The sequence below is a fragment of the Gossypium hirsutum genome, chromosome A05 (assembly GCF_007990345.1).
Source record: "Gossypium hirsutum isolate 1008001.06 chromosome A05, Gossypium_hirsutum_v2.1, whole genome shotgun sequence".
NCBI classification, from domain to species: Eukaryota; Viridiplantae; Streptophyta; class Magnoliopsida; order Malvales; family Malvaceae; genus Gossypium; species Gossypium hirsutum.
In genome coordinates, this window is record NC_053428.1 from 23,409,904 (window position 1) to 23,422,544 (window position 12,641).

Here is a 12,641-nt window from a genome sequence, read left to right on the forward strand (position 1 = left end):
CAATTTTATATAGGTAAGCAGTTTAAATACATCATATTAAAAATATTAAATGTATTTTAATTGTTTATCATAATATTGTCATTTTTTTGAGTTGGTATGGAGTTTACTTATGACACAAACTTAATTAACGATATTATTAATACTAGAAATCTTATCTCATGTGTATGCATGTGGAAACCACAAATGACACATGACAATGTGGCGACGTGCTCCTTAAGTTTCTCGATTTTCTTCTCTTAGTTAAACTCTAGTTTTAGTTTCTCAGTTAAACTCTGATTTTAATTTCTCACTTAAACTCTGATTAACCTAGTGATATTTTAGTCATTTGTACAATATAAATATTTATATTGAGAAATTTTTGTTTTTTATTTTAAAGGGTTTTTCTTTTGGGAGTTCGGATTTTTTTATTTTGATTCTCTCATTTTTAGATGTGTCCATAGGTTGGGTCGGGCTCAGGCTAGACCCAACCAAAATTTTATGCCCATTTGCTAGCTTGGGCCCGACCTCGGCTCAAAAAATGGGCCTAAAATTTTGCCCAAACTCGATTCGGATAAAAATGCTAAAACTCATGCCCGACTATATTAAAATCTTTATATTATTTTTTATATAAAATTTTTTTAAAAAAGGTAATACATTAAAAATACTAAAGACAGGTAAATGCCTCTGAAATAACACTAAGATAGGTACAACTTAAAAAGCAAATGCCTATAAAACAATAACAAAAAATTAACAATAAAACAAGAGTTATATAATATCAAAAAAATAACAACAAAATAGTAACAATATAATAGTGAAATGGTAGCAAAATAGTGAAAAAATAGCAACAAAACAGTAAAAAAGCAACAAGAAAACATTTGTTTTTTTTTTGGCATATTAGGCCCGGGCTCAGGCAGAAAAAGCCTTACTCAAGACCTGACCCTTTTTTTAAATAGGCCTTATTTTTTTGCTCAAACTCATTTTTTGGGTCTATATTTTTACACAATCCTCCCATTTTTCAGGTGAGCCTTCGAGCCAGGCCTCCTTCTCTTGTACTCTTTTATTATTATAATGAAATCTCCTTTTGCCTGTGGTTTTTTATCCTCTTTTGAGGAGTTTTTACACATTAAATTTGTGTGTTGATATTTTTAATCTCTTAGTTTTGTTTGTTTGTTTGTTGCATACACGGGTTAATTCCCTACAACAAATGTGTATAAAAATAACATAAGTAATAAAGTATGTATAATTAAAATTAAAATGTATAAAAATATTAAAATAAAGTTTTAGCTAAGTTGTATATTAAAGATTTTTGTAATGCAATTGGTTTATATTCAAATCTCATTGTATGCATATTTCATTGGTTTTTTTTTAAATAGAAAAAATTAAAATACCTTCAAATAATATAATTTATTTTAATTACGGAATATCATTTTTATAATTTAACATTTAAATTAGTGACCTAATTGAGAATGATATCAATTCAAGAAAATATTTAAATAATAGTATAGATATATAAACACAATAAATAAAACAATTTGTATTATAAAATTGAAATGTATTACTTTGGTTGAAATGAAATTATAAATGCAGGTCACAAATTAAATTTAACATTTATAATCTTTTAAATAAATTTTAAAATAAAATAAAGGGCCAAAAATAGCATTATCAATGTTTGCACGTCAATTGTAAGAAGTTCATCCAATAAAGAAGGTCCTCATAAACATATCATCAAGTCATATCGGTTTTTTTTTCCTTTCCTTTTTGAAGGTAGGAATGGGATAACGCTGAAGTCAAATCGAACGAAGCTAGTTGCACATTTAAGTCCAAATGGGGGATACAACAGTGACCCTCTGGTTAAATGTTTTAGGGTAAATCTATGGAAAGGGAGTATAGCATTGAAGAAGATAAAGGTTAAGACCTGAATCTGGACCAAAGAAGAGGAACCAAAACTTTCGAATTATTCTCACCACAGCTTCACCAACATCACTCTAAATTATTTTAATTTATTCTTTTTGTTTGCTTAATCTAGGTAAAGATTTTATAGGCTTACTCATGTCTTATTTGGCTTGTCTCCACCATTAAACCTTGTTCCAAGGATTCTCTTCATCAAGCTTCATGTGTTTGTTTGTTTTTGTCCCCTCACTGCATTTTCAAAGTGATGTTTTAATCTCTCAAGCAATCTCTTTGGCCAATCCGTTGTCTTTGGCAGTAATAAATTCTATAAATCTTTCTCTTTTTCTTTTGGAATCAAAATTACTCTAATAATGCGAAACTTTTGGTTCTACTTCTTTGGTCCAGAGTTCAGGTCTTAATCCCTATCTTCCTCCATGTTATACTCCTTTTCACAGATTTATCTTCTTTTTTTTTAATGATGGAAGAAGAAAAGATCAAAGGAAGAAAAAATGGCGGAAGTAAGGGTGGGGTGGAGGGGAAGAAGATGATGAACAGTAGTAGAGGTAAAAAACAAAATGTCAAAAATGATAAAGTAACATATTGTACGTTTGAATGATTAAAATAAAAAAAGTATTTAATAATTAATAATAAATATGGAAGCCTCCCAAAAAAAATTGAGTATCTACTAAACATAAATGTTCTTAACTATTTTTTGACTTTATCGGACATTTTCACTCCCACTGTTAATCTGTAAAGACAAAACGCCATTCTATTCTTAATAAGACACTTGACGTGACATTTTACGAGTTCTCTTCCTAATTGCTAATGAAAAAAAATCATTATCCGTACATCATCTAATAAAAAAAGTTAAACATTTTAAAAATAAAATTAAGAAATATGTTATATTTAAAAATGTCCACGAGCTAACTCTTAATTCCGTCTAATGGAAAAAAGAAAAAGAGAAAGGAAAATAAAGTAAGTTAAATAATGCGTGAGACCCATCTTTCCTATATGTAATATGCAGTCAACAAGCTAGGATTCGAGATGTCCACGTGTTAATCTCAACACCATATCCAGAAACCTTGGCTCTCTGCGGTTCTGCCACGTGGAGTGACGCAGCTTACGGCTCGTCTTTTAATGTGGTCTACGCTTGAGATAAGCAGGGTTAGAGCATTAAGGTGGGTGTGGCTGGTGAGAGGTTGCGTCCACCGCTTTGTTTTTGGTGCGTTTAGACATCCTGATTTTTGTGGGTCAAAATAAAACCAAAACCAAAAGGTAGAGGCCATGAGGGGGAGTCCCTTCACTCTGGTGTGGCTACATCTGTTTAGGTTTGGTAACACTTGTTTTTGCATCCCAAACTCTATGCATGCACATCTACCGTTACTTGTCCCAACCAATGGTAATTGTCTCGTTGTTTAATCTTGGCATTAATGGAACCTCCAGTGAGGTATGGAGTATCTCTATCATAAACGTTTTCGTATAAAAAATTGCACTTTCGCTATATTTCCAAATATTGCCATATATAAGTTTGTTGATACAAGTGTATGATAAAAAAGAAGACTAGGAAAAAGATGGTGGTGATAAAAAAATCAGTTCACCTAGACAAGTAAAGAGTCGGAAAAAGAGAAGAATAGGAGAGGAGTCAGGTGTCTATAACGAAAGGGAGACCGAATGTTGTATGTAAGTGCTTAGGGTTGCTGAAAGGGCAAAAAGATCCCTTCATCATTCTTCAAGGTATTTATAATAAGATATCTCATGTCTTATCTCATGCTTGGTGGTGCCCAATAACAGACAGTACAAGTGGTGGTTCACTTGTGTGATCGACCAGGTGGCAAGTCACTCGTGTGATTTCTTATGGGATTAATATGCTAGCTTATCTTGGTTGTTATTACATGTTATACCTTATTTTGAACATGTTACATGAGCATAAATTGTGACTTTTAATCTACTTTTGAAATGTGGTTTGTAAAAGTCTAGTTTGAAGGTATTTCAGTGTTTGTTCTCGACTAATGAAATCTTATTTTTTAAGATTCCTAACCAGCATCACGTGTGTGCACTTAAAACAATGAATTTATAAAAAACAAATTTTAAAGCACAGTTTTACTGCAAGTGTACAGGTCAATTGTAATATTTGTAGTGTTACAATGAAACACCAGAGTATTCCAATGATTGAACCCAAAGGAGTTGGTGATTTAGTTATTTCTATTAAAAAATACATCCAAGAAAGGAGTCTAGCTAGCTACTCACTAATTGTTATAGCATAACATACTATTAATGAAGTTAATTAAAACTAATTACTTATCTAAGACAAAAAATGACTAAATTGTAAATACTGCAAAATATAAAACTATTAAATACGATAATCAATAGTGGATGGTTGATTTCCATGTTGCTAATTAACCCTCAAATCAAGGATTTAAATCTTTCACACTCCCAAATTGGCTCCATTTTATTTTCCGATCTCAATTTTACTATCTTAGATGAATTAGTTTTTATTTATCTTTTTATCTCACCGGTTAATTCGGGACTAATGAACGGGTGCATAACAAGATTACTTTCTGATCTCACTTGCCTAAGTTTTTAGCTCTATTCGATTTAGTCCAGTTTTGCGATTTAGTCCTTGAGCTCAAAAACTAACCAAACAACATTTCCATCAACCAACCACCTAGAGTTTAGATACCCATTACCATATTAAAGCTAATAAACATGAAAAAAACAACTATGGAAGCCATTAACATAAACTTTAGCAAAAAGATCAATGCTTTAATTTTTAACTTAATAAACTTAAATGAAAGGCAACCAATACAAAGATAAAGAAACAAGAACACTAAATATGAGAGTTTTAACAGATGAAAAGAAAGAAAACTCAAATAGCATTAACTCAAATATTAAAGAGTGATTAAAACTAAGTTTAAAGTCTTTAACATGTAAATAAAACTAAGCTGCAGTAGAAACTAACTTAACTAAAAACTATGAAACTAAGTAAAACCAGAAAAAATAAAATAAAATAAAATAAAATAAAACCCTAAAACTATAAAGAAGAAAACTACCCTATTCTTAAGCTAAAAGATGAAAGAAATCCTAAAACTAAAGAGCTTTCTAACCTAAAACTACAACCTCATCTTTTCCACAGCCAATAGTGGGTTTGAATAGCTGATTTTTTACCCAAAAATGTTGCATAAAGTGCCATTGAACGTTGGCTTTTGATTGGTGCTTCGGGTGGACAAACTTTGCCCTTGATGTCATTTTTTTGTCCCCACGCGAGAGAGATATCATGATACCCTAATCAAAGTGCACAAGGGAGTTGTCACGAGGTGGGTATTGCAATACCCCTGTAGCTTGATCCTGAATCTTCTTCATTTCGAGTCTGTCGGTGGTATTGCAATACCTTAGCTTCGATATTCCGATACCACTACTTTATGGCTTGAATTCCACTCCATTTAGGCTGCCTACATGTCCTTACAACACTCAAACATACATTAGAGTCCCTAATGGCACAATTGGCCATTTTGGATCGAAAAATGAGTAAAAAGAGGCGATTTTACAAATCTACTTGTAAAAACTAAAATTACGTAAAACTACTAAAAGGACACTAAATACACTTGAAAACAAGCACGTTAAATGACAAATAGGACCCAATTTGACACATCAATTTGTGGCAGATGAACTCCCCTATACTTAATTCTTTGCTACTAAGGCAATCATTGTAGTCTTTTATGATGAAGCTGCCTACTCCTCGCTTCCACCAACAACAGAAATGGCTTACCAGTGACTCTAAACCAAGGCATGTACTCTAAGTAGGTGGTCACGTCCAATAAGAAAAAGGGTTCGCGGATGGATAAGAATTTCATCATACAATCCCAAATTTTGATGTACTTCTTGTGGTAATCTCGTCAATTTTCATTGGCCTTCCCTCGCAGATCCAGCTTGTGTAGTGCTTCCATATCTTGTAGTCGAGCGAAAATTTTCTTCCTCCACCCGAACTACCACATCACTCGATCAGATTCGTGTATCTCCACCATTGCGTACACTATCAATAACACATTCGTGTACCACATACTTTGAATGACTAAAAATTTCGACTGGACACATTTTATGATATCTGGATCGACATATGGCATCTGTAACACCCCTCGCCTGTATTTGACGCCGGAACAGGGTTCAATGTGCTACCTGAATTAAACAAGAATAGACAAACAAAGCCGAGTCATAAATTTGTATTTCAATTTAAAATTTCTCAAATTTCATCTTTAAGTCCCTAATATAGACCTACGAGGCCCAAAATATGCTTAGAAAGTGATTTGGGACTAAACCGAAAACTTTGAAAACTTTTTCTTGAAAATAGGGGCACACGCCCGTGTGGCCTACCCATGGGGCTCCCATGGCAGTGGGGCCAGCCCGTGGGCAGATTTGTCACATTCACACGGCCGTGGGATTAGCCTGTAGGCGATTTTGACTTTGCCACACGTCCTAGGCACACGCCCATGTGACTTGGCCGTGTGAAAACCTGATTTTTCACCATTTTTAAGCTACTGTCACATATCAAACACACCTAGTTCATGCCCAAAACATTGACTTATAAATCTTGATCAAATAACATTCATTTATTCATTTCCTATACTTAAACACAATCATACACCAATAGAATCCAACCAACTAATTATTTCAAGCCAAAACATGTATATTTTATTTTCAAACACAAAACATCACATTCAACATACTTTGCATACTTAATCATTCACACAATTACATTATCAAATCAACTCCTATTGTAACACCCCCACGCCCGAAACTGTCACCGAAGTCAAGCTTGAGGTGTTACTAAACTTATCTTACCTTTTAAACAACTCTAAACCACTTATTTTAATTTTCGGAATAAACTATTTTTCTGCGTCATGGTTGCTTAAAAATTCATTTCTCGAGTTTCAAAACTCAAAATTAAGATCTGTAAATGTTTCCTGAAACTAGACTCATATATCTATCTACTAATTTTTTTCTAGAATTTTTGACTTGGCCAATTAGTACAGTTTATTAGTTAAAGTTTCCCCTATTTCAAAACTCGACTGCACTGACCTCTTTTTACTACGAACCATGTTTCTTCCTATACAAAATTCATATGACTAAACTGTTTGTTTCTATTAAAACTAAATTCAACAAGGATTCTAACAATATAAAGTACACCTTCTAATTAGTTTTTTTACAATTTATGGTGAATTTCCAAAGTTGAAACAGGGGATCCAAAAATCGCTCTGACCCTGTTTCACTAAAACTCAGATATCTCATAAAATATAATACCTTTACCCTTTTTGCTTATTCCATAAGAAAATATACATAATAAGCTTTAATTTCATATATTATTCATCTTCAAACTATGTTTTTACAATTTTTAGTAATTTTTCAAAGTTACATCATTTTTGTTACTTGAATCTGTTTTTAGGTTACTTTCACATTTTTTTCATAATTATCATGTGATAATCACCATTCAATCATACATATTAATAAACATATATATCATCGGCTATTTTATTAGCTAATCACTAGCAAGTATTTACACATCATTCATTTTTCATATTATACCAAAAGTAGCTAAGTTTCTATACATGCCATACCCAAAACAAAACGTCTAATTATACCGAGTTATTTCTTTGATAGTGTTATCGGCCTGCAACGTTTCCTTCGATCCCCGAGTGACTAGATAAGTACTATAAGAAGAAGAAAATAAAGAGATTAAGCACTAGGCTTAGTAAGCTTACAAGCAAATAAATCACAACATTCAACATAATGGATAATTATGCATAATATCATCTAACATCATAAATTTCTTTACTTCTCAATTTCTATCTTCGTATTTATTCCCTTACCTTCTTTCTTACCTGACCTTTCCTTTTCATAAGTATAATCTACTTTTACTTTGCTGTTAATTCACTATAATTTAACTCATATCCTGACCCGTTGAACCACTCGGAATACTAAGGATACTAGGGTCGTTCCTGTCTATCAATATCCTGCCAATGCTATGTCCTTGACATGGACTTACATGAATTATTCCTGTCTCCAATGCCATATATAATATGGACTTACATGGATCAATCCTGTCTCCAAAGCCATATTTCTAATATGGACTTACATGGCTCATTTCTGTTCTGTCCTGTGAACCCTAATATCCTAACATTCCTAGGGTTCAACCGGGGCTTTCTAACACTTTTCCTCTGTCACTTCACCTTAAATTCGACTTTAAATATTTTCATAACATAAATATATAAATGCTGGAAGTTGAAAATAATAATGTAAAATAAAAGAATATTGCATTTATTTACTGTAACTTACCTTGATACAAAGTGTGACTAAACTTTACAATTTAGTCCTTTACTTTTTCTTTTCCCCGATCTACTCCCGAATTTCGTTCTTCTTGATCTATAATAGCAAATTTAAATTATTTAATATTTACATTTATTAAAACAGTCCTTGACCCAAACTTTGGCAAAATTATATTTTTACCCCTAAACTTTTACATATTTGCACTTTTGTCCCAAGGCTCGTAAATTAAACTTCATCCTATTTTCTTATGTTTTATGACATGCTGATCATTTTTCCCTTCTATGGCAATATCAAAATCACACTCTAACATATACTTATGACTATTGGTATTTTTTTCCAATTTAAGCCATTTTACTCGTTTTCACTTAAAATCGAGTAGCATAAGTTGTTTAACATAATTTAAAACCTCATATTCTATCATAAAACACCAAAATACACAAATTTCAGCCATGGGTATTTTTCCAAATATGAACCCTAGGTTGAATTATTGCTAGAATAAGCTTAATCAAGTTACCGGGACTCAAAAAACGTAAAGATCATTAGAAACGGGGATTGGAATCGCTTACTATGAAGCTTGAAAGTTGAAGAAACCCCAGCTATGGAGGAGAGCAAAAATCGGCAGAAACTAATTGAGAAGATGACCATTTTTGTGTTATTTTTCCCTTTTTAATTCATTTAATATCCAAATGACCAAATTACCCCTCCTTACTAAACTTTCAAAAATTCCTTCCATGTCCTAATTTTTGTCCATGAACTTAAAATTGGTAAAATTTTTATTTAAACCCTCCTAATTAATATTCCAAAGTAATTTCATGCTAAAAACTTCTAGAATGCAACTTTTGTAAATTATTCGATTTAGTCCCTAACCTCAACTTAAGCATTTTATGCATAGAATTTCATCACAAAATTTTCACACAATCATGCAATCATACCATGAACCTCAAAATAATAATAAAATAAATTTTTCTACCTCGGATTTGTGGTTTCGCAACCACTATTCTGTTTAGGCCCTATTTCGGGATGTTACATTTCTCCCCCTTTTAGGGATTTTCGTCCCGAAAATCTTACCCGTGAAGAGATTTGGGTACTGTTTTCGCATAGCCTCTTCGGGTTCCCATGTAGCCTCATCTACCCCGTGTCTATTCCATAGTACTTTTACAAGTGCAATACTTTTGTTCCTTAATTGTTTTACCTCTCGAGCTAGAATCTTTACCGGTTCTTCACCGTAAGTCATGTCTGGCTGAATCTCAACCTCTGTCTGAGAAATCACATGTGACGGATCTGAACGATAACGACGTAGCGTAGACACATGAAATACATTATGAATCTTCTCTAACTCAATCGGCAAAGCTAACCGATATGCTAATGGTCCGACTCACTCAATTACGTCAAACGGTCCAATAAAACGTGGACTTAATTTGCCTTTCTTGCCAAATCTGAGAACTTTCTTCCACGGGGATACTTTCAAAAAAACTTTGTCACCAACTTGATATTCGATCTCTTTTCTTTTTAAATCTGCATACGACTTTTGCCTGTCTGAAGCTGCTTTTAAACAATTTTTGATAACTTTCACTTTTTCTTCTGTTTCTTTAACTAGATCAACCCCGTAAATCTGGGTTTCTTTAAGCTCTGTCCAATATAAAGGTGTACGGCATTTACGTCCATACAAAGCTTCATAAGGTGTCATCTTCAAACTTGACTGGTAACTATTATTATAGGCAAACTCTACCAATGGTAAGTATTTTTCCCAACTACCTTGAAATTCTAATACACAACATCTAAGCATATCTTCAAGTACCTGAATAACTCTCTCTGACTGATCGTCGGTTTGAGGATGGAAAGCTGTACTAAAACTCAACTTTGTGCCCAAAGCCTCTTGTAATTTCTTCAAAAACTGTGAAGTAAATCTTGGATCTCTGTCTGAAATGATTGATAATGGTACCCCATGTAGCCTGACTATCTCTGAAATATACAACTCGGCCAACTTGTCAAGTGAATAATCCATACGAACTGGGATAAAATGAGCCGACTTCGTTAACTTATCAATCACAACCCATATTGCATCTTTTTTTCTCGGTGTAAACGGCAATCCTGTCACAAAATCCATAGTAACTCGATCCCATTTCCATTCCGGAACTAGCACAGGCTGCAATAATCCTGAGGGTACCTGATGTTTGGCCTTTACCTGTTGACAAATCAAGCATCTAGAAACAAACTCTGAAATATCTCTTTTCATTCTTACCCACCAATACAATTTCTTCAAATCATTATACATTTTTGTACTGCCTGGATGAATAGATAAAGGACTGCTATGTGCTTCCTGTAAAATCTTCCGAATAAGCTTATCATTCTTTGGTACACATATTCTGTCTCTAAACATCAAACAACCATCAGAACCAATCCAGAAATCTAATTCTATGCCTGACTCACATTGAACTCTTTTAGCTTGTAACTCATTATCATCTTTCTAAGCTTCACAAATCTCTTCAAGAAGTACCGGTTTAGCTCTCAATTCAGCTAAAATAGAACCATCATCTGACATGGCTAAATTGGTATTCAAAGCTCGCAATGTAAATAAAAGTTTCCTACTTAAAGCGTCAGCAACTACATTTGCCTTACCTGGGTGATAATCAATCACTAACTCATAATCTTTAAGCAATTCCAACCATCTTCTTTGCCTCAAATTCAAATCTTTTTGAGTCATCAAGTATTTCAAGCTTTTATGATCGATAAATATCTGGCACCTTTCACCATACAAATAATGTCTCCAAATCTTCAATGCAAATACAATAGCAGCTAGCTCTAAATCATGTGTCAGATAATTTTTCTCATGTGGCTTCAATTGTCTAGAGGCATAAGAAATTACCGTTCCTTCCTGCATGAGTACACAACCGAGCCCATTCAAGGATGCATCACTGTAAATCACAAATTCTTTACCCGGTTCCGGCTGTACTAAGATAGGAGCTTCCGTCAACAATGCCTTTAACTTGTCAAAACTTTGTTGGCACTTTTCAGTCCATTCAAACTTAACATCCTTCCGTAGCAGTCTCGTCAACGGGGTAGCTATCATGGAAAATCCCTCCACAAATCGTCTATAATATCCGGTAAGACCAAGAAAACTTCTAACTTCTGATACATTTCTAGGAGGCTTCCAATCAACAATGGCTGAAATCTTACTCATATAAACCTTAATACCTTCACCTGAGACAATATGTCCAAGAAAACCAACTTCTCGTAACCAAAACTCACTTTTGCTGAACTTGGCAAACAACTGATTATCTCTCAAAATTTGTAAAACTACTCTCAAATGCTCTGCATACTCAGTCTCATCATGAGAATAAATCAAAATATCATCAATGAACACAACTACAAACTTATCTAAGTACGATCTGAAAATTCGGTTCATTAAGTCCATGAAAATGGCAGGAGCATTAGTCAAGCCAAATGGCATCACAAGGAACTAATAATGACCATACCTAGTCCGGAAAGCAGTCTTCAGGACATCTGACTCTTTAACTCGCAACTGATAGTATCCGGATCTCAAATCTATCTTGGAAAACACAGTAGCTCCCTTCAATTGATCAAACAAATCATCAATTCTAGGCAATGGATACTTGTTCTTTACTGTTACCTTGTTAAGTTGCCGATAATCTATGCACAATCTCATCGATCCGTCTTTCTTTTTCACAAATAGCACAGTGCACCCCATGGTGAACTACTGGGTCTTACCAAGCCTTTATCTGTTAATTCCTGCAACTAAGCTTTCAATTCTTTCAATTCCAACGGAGCCATTCTATAAAGAGCAATAGAAATGGGCGTGGTACCTGGAATCAACTCAATACCAAACTCAACTTCTCTAACAGGAGGCAAACCTGGTAGTTCTTCCGGAAACACATCGGGAAACTCACATACCACAGACATTGATTCAATATTCAATTCTGGATCTTTAGTGTTCAACACAAAAGTAAGATAAGCTTCATACCCTTTTCTCAAACATTTCTGAGCAGACATAACAGAAATTATGGGAAATAAACTATCTGACTCTTCTGAATTAACCCGAAGAATTTCACCATTTTCACACTTCAACTCAATGAATTTCTTTCCAATATTCACTATCACATCATGTGTAGTCAACCAATCCATACCAAGAATCACATCATACTCATCAAATGGAAATAGCATGAGATCAGCCGGAAAACAGTAGCCTCTAATCATTAAAGGACAATTTCTACATACTTTATCTACTAATACATGCTTGCCTAATGGATTCGATACTTTAATCACAAATTCTGTAGATTCTATAGGCATACTTATACTAGGCATCAATTTCATACAAACATAAGAATGAGTCGAACCCGGATCAATCAGAGCAATGACATTAATATCATGTAGAGAAAATGTACCCGTAATCACATCGGGGGAGATGCCTCTTCGCGTGAACGAATAGCATAAGT